We start from the raw sequence: 6,099 nt of genomic DNA, 5'->3' as shown, positions 1-6,099 counted from the left end.
TTTGTTATCAAATAATAAAAAATAATAATTTTATCATTTAATAACTTATATATTTATCATTAAAGATTTTAACATGATAAAAATCATATGTATATATGTATATTTTTTTTTTTAAAAGTATCTTTAAAAAACAATTTTTTATAAAGAATTTATTCAACTAACTTTTCATTTTAATCATTCTTTAAATTTTATCATCCAATTTTTTTTGAAAAAATAAATAAAATATTTAAAATCATATTTTGAGATAAATTATTTAAATTAATTTTTATTTAAAATTTTATTTTTAAATATATTATAATAAAAAAATAAATTACTTTAAAAATTATTTTAAACAAACGGAACCATAACCAATCTTATGATCACTTTTAAAGACATAACCAGCTTATGGTCACTTTTAAGGACATTTTTAAAAACTAAGTACGGATATAATAGATATGATTTTAATTATATGGGATTTAAAAATGACGATATGATTTTAAGTACGGAATCAAATTCGATTATAAAATGAGTTATGGATATATCTGATATGTTTACTTAAAAATTAAGTATTAAAAACATTTTTTATTTTTATTTTATAACGAGCAGTTACGAGTAGGGATGGGAATATGCTAGGCCGCCCGTCAAGGACCTATGGTCTGGTTTACTTATGGCCTGACCTATTTAATAAAAAGGCTAGACTCATACTATTTTTAAAGCCTATTTATTTAAATAGGTCAGACTCAGACTTATAAAAAAGCCTATTAGGCATGACAGGCCGGTCTATATATATTTTATTATTTATTAATATTATTTATTATTATTATTATATTAATAATATTATTTCTTATTTTAAATTCTATCAATTAGGCAATTACTCAATAAGCATTCCATATTCAGTAGTTGTTCTATATTCGGTAGCATTCCATATTTGGTAGCCGTTCAATTAGTCAATCACTCATTTGTCTTCCATATTTGTTTAAGAGGTAATAATGAGTGTGTTTGTTTCAGAAAAAAAAAAAAAAAAAACTATTATTTGACATAAAAAATTATTTTTTAGGGTTTAAAGGATGTTTGTTTCATATTTTTTAAAAATTATTTTAAGTAGACTTTTAAGTAGGCTTCCAGGCCAGACCAAACTTTTAAAAAGGTCAGGCCGAAAAAAAAAAGCCTATGATACGCCATAGGCCAGACTTAGGCCTAAAAAATAAATCGTAGGCCAGACTCAGGCCTTTCAAAGCCTGGTCTGGCCTGACCTATTCCCACCCCTAGTTACGAGCATCTCTAAATGTGAACTCGACGACGTGGGTTCGTTAAGTAGGGTCCAGAGTACCACCTCATCTAAAAATAACTCATTCATTTTTTACTCCAACGGTGAAATAAGTTCACTATGCCGCATCATCTTAAAGCAATCCATATTTTTTGTGACGGTTTAACTCTTAAATAATCATATTAGAACCTAGAACTTTAATTTATATTTTATTTATATTTAATTTTATTACAACTTAAATATTAATTTAAATATTTCAATTAATATTATTATATATTATTTTAATTTAAATTTAAAATAAAATTAAACTTAAATTTTTATAACAATAATAAATATTAAATGTTAAATACATGACAAATAAATAACAATGATAAAAGTAAATAATAAATTTAAATTTCGTTATTTCCGTGTCCAAAATGCTCCCAAATATGTTCTACTAAAATTTACTATTATTAATAAATTAATAAAAAAGGTAATGACTATAAATTTATTATTAAATTGTGAAAGTACGGTTCCTTAAGATAACCGCTATGACAATTTGACACAGCTTCAAATGTGAACTCAATAAAAACTGAATTTTATATAAATAAACGTTGACAGACGAACTTATTTTGTTACCGTTGAAGATGCTTTAAGTATTAATTTCAATTATAGCTTACATGATGAGCAGCTTTATTCAATTCAAAAGGTACTGAAACAAGCTCTCCAATTCGTTGAATCGTGTTCTGATAAACGGTTGTTGCATTGCTTTTTTATCTGTTCCTTTTTTATGTGATTAGGAATCTCACTTTAATTTTTACAATGTTCTTAGCACATTTATTTTGAGAATTTTGTTGGATTAACCTAACAGCAATGGTTATCGCCCTCTTTGTTGAGATGCCACGCTAAGACTTATTTTCAAAAAATTTAAGGTTTAGGTTGACCTGTTGGCTAGGTTATTTTTCTTCTTAAATCTGAAATATTTTAAAATTCATTAATAAGTTAATAGGTTAATGAAATTAATTTTAAATAATATTATATTTCAATTCTATTTTATTATAATATATTTAAATAAGACAAAAATTAATGTAGAATAATATAATTAAATTACTAAACGATCAATGAATTTATAATTTAACCTAAAAAAAAGAAATTTAACTTAGTCTGATCTTATCATAGACTAGGTCATAGATTCCTGTAGGGTGGCCTGACCCATGCTGAATCATATGTACAACACTCAAGAAAAATTTACCATGTACCCCCCAAATTTGCCTTGTACCCCAAAATAATTTTAAAATGTTAAAAATATCCTCAAGTTTTTTTTTACTATTTCACACAATGAAAAGTTAAATTTGTTTTTCACAATTTTCTCATTTCCGGAGCAGTAAACAACATTTCTGGTAGGTAAAAGTTTTCCAGTAACTTCCGGAAAACTCAAAAACAAGATTTCCGGTACAGAACGTAAATTCCAAAAAACATAAAAATCAGTTCTCCGATACAGAAGGGGGAAATTGTGTACCGGAAAACTTAATTGCTAAGTTTTCCGGTACAGAACTGCATATCGGAAATCTTCAGACACAAGTTTTCCGGTGCAAAACTGTTTTTTGAAATTAATTCTTTAATTTTTTTGAATTTTATTAATTTTTTTTAAATGTTAACAGATATGGATAAACCGTTACTATTAATGGATAAAACATGCATCGATACTACAAATGTTTTTGACACAGATCAAGTATGAATAAATATAATTAATATTAATATTGTAGATATATATTATGGTGATTAATTATTATTTATTTTACTTCAGATATTTGATTCAAAGGACGCTGTTGTGAATTGGGCAAAAGAAATCGGCATAAAAAATAAAGTTACTGTTATTATCAGAAGATCAGATATAGAGACAAGAGAGAAAGGAAGGAGAAATAAATTGATATTAGGATTTGACAAAGGAGGAAAATACAAGTATGCTGCTAGCTCAACTCAAAGTTCAACAAAAAAGTGTGATTGTCCTTTCAAGCTTAGATCAAAACCATTAAAAGATGGTTCAGGATGGATAGTTAAAGTAATTTGTGGAATTCACAACCATGAATTACCTGATACTTTGGAGGGGCATGCATATGTTGGACGCTTAGATGAGGAAGAAAGAAAGCATGTTCATGGCTTAACAAAATATAATGTTGCACCGAGACACATATTACTCTCATTGCAAGACCGAGATAAGAATAATGTTACTAAGATCTCACAAATATATAAACAAAGGTGATTCGATTGCACGTGAGAGGTAATAGAACAAAGATGCAACATTTATTCAAGTTAATTGAAGATGCAAAATATGTGTGTTGGAATAGAAAGCGTGAAGACTCCGATGTTACGAGAGATATTTTTTGGGTGCATCCAGATTCAGTGAAGTTGTTGAATTTATTTCCGATTGTGTTGATTATGGACAGTACCTACAAAACCAATAAATACAGAATGCCATTACTTGAAATTGTTGGTATGACATCAACAGAGAATACATTTGTAGTTGGATTTGCTTATTTGGAATGTGAGTGGAAAGAAAACTTTTGATGGGCGTTAGAGAGACTAAGAGATTTGTTTGTTACACAAAATAAATTTCCTCAAGTAATTATGACAGACAAAGATCTTGCGTTAATGAATGCAGTTGGTATTGTATTTCCACATGCTGTTAATTTACTTTGTCGATTTCATATCGAAAAAAATGTTGGAGCAAAATGCAAACAATATGTCTTTAAGGATAGACAAGAGTCGGTGTTGAGTATGTGGAAATACATTATGTATTGCAGTGATGAAAAATACTATATCATGCAGTTGCACATGTTTGAGCAATCATGTGTTGATTGTAAAATGTTTGTTGATTATGTGAAAGAAACTTGGTTGACTCCACATAAGGAAAGATTTGTTGAAGCATGGACAAATCAAGTGATGCATTTGGGGAACACAACGACTAATAGGTGTATAATGTAATTTTATTATATATTGTTGAATATCATTATATTTTCTAATTTTATTTTCTAATTTGATTATATCATTATTATAGGGTTGAGTCAGCTCACTGGAAACTGAAGTTAATGTTGGAAAACAGCATGAGTGATATATGTAAATGTTGGGAGGCTATGAACAACATGATAAGGTTGCAACATAAAAAAATCAGAGCCTCGTTTCTAAAAAGTTTTTATGATGAAAAGCGTGAACACAGAAATCCATTTTATCAAAGATTGAATACATTTATATCAAAAGAAGCTCAAAGACATATTGCTGAAGAATACGACAAAGTTGAGTGGGTGGGTACTGACAAATCTGTATGTGGGTGTTCTATCAGAAGGACATATGAGTTACCTTGTGCTTGTGAATTGGGACAATATAAATTGTTGGGTGAACCAATTCCTTTAGATTTTGTGCATATTGAATGGAGAAAATTAAGCATGGAATGTGAACTCACCCAAGACATAGAAAATGGATCGAAATTGGATATGTCTACTGAGATGAATGCCTTATAGAAACGATTCCGATCACTTGATGTTATAGTAAAACGAGTGTTGAAGAGAAAATGTGTGAACTTGTTTTTCCAAGTACAAATTCAATGTGTCCACCACCTGATAAAGTCAAAACGAAAGGACGAGTGAAGAAGAGTAAGGGTAAGAAGCCGGATGGATATGATGTATATTGAGACCCTTCAGTCATCAGTAAGGGTAAGACGAGTAAAGACGAGTGAAGATATTGGTACCCAACCCTCTTAGTCATCAAAGAATAGACAAACCTCTCAATCAAAGAAACAACCCTCTCAGTCATCTCAATCTTCAAAACAGTTGTTCTTGAGACAATTTCCTGATGTTATTCAGTCATACATTGATGACATATTTGATGTGGCAGCAGATGAAAATTGTGGTTTTTGCGCTATTGCATTATTGCTTGGACACAATGAAGAGTGTTGGTCTTTGGTACACAATAGTTTGGACCATGAGATTGCTTCTCATGTAACTCCATATGATAGACTGTTCACAGGAAGCATTAGAGAAGTAAGGGATTCGTTGAAGATGGGCTTAGGTCTTCAACCCATGGATAAATGGTTGTCCATACCTGATATGGGTTACGTGATAGCGACAACATATAATATTATTCTTGTCACGTTTGGTCAGACATTTTCAATGACTTTCTTTCCTATGAGGGGTTCACATTCAACATTGACAAAAAATGATCGTATTTATTGTATTGGGTTTGTTAATGGAAATCACTGGGTTCCGATAATTATTTTCTTCTATTTTATTTATTTTCTTCTTTAATTAATTTATTTTCTTCTATTTTATTTTATTTTAATTATTTTCTTCCTTAATTAATTTATTTAATTTTTGCAGTTGAAGATGAAAGATGAATTTCCATTGCCAGAAATTGCACCAGGTTGGAAGCAATATCGCACTGATGAAGCAACTTCTTGGGCAATAACATATACAGGGCGTCTACAACACTGGGGATATTTATTAGGTCGACTGCCACGTGTTACCCAAAATCCACCTACGGAACCCGTAGATGCAATGTCATTAGATGAACCTTAATGATATCTGGTAAAATCTTACTAATTAATTTTAGTTTTTTGTCGTTCGATTTTATCTTGTAATTTATTTTATAACGATAATTTATAACGATAATTAATAACAATAATTAAGAACGATAATTCATAAAAGGACAATTTAAAATAACAATAATTAATAACAACTAACCGCAATACATAAAATTGTTCATAACAACTAAACGATAAAAGTGTTCATAACAACTAACTGACATAACAATAATTCATAAAAGTGTTCATAACAACTAACCGACATAACAACAATTCATAAAAGTATTACTACTCACTA

The sequence above is a fragment of the Cicer arietinum genome, chromosome 5 (genome assembly GCF_000331145.2).
Source record: "Cicer arietinum cultivar CDC Frontier isolate Library 1 chromosome 5, Cicar.CDCFrontier_v2.0, whole genome shotgun sequence".
Lineage (NCBI taxonomy): Eukaryota > Viridiplantae > Streptophyta > Magnoliopsida > Fabales > Fabaceae > Cicer > Cicer arietinum.
This window is presented reverse-complemented; position numbering follows the sequence as displayed.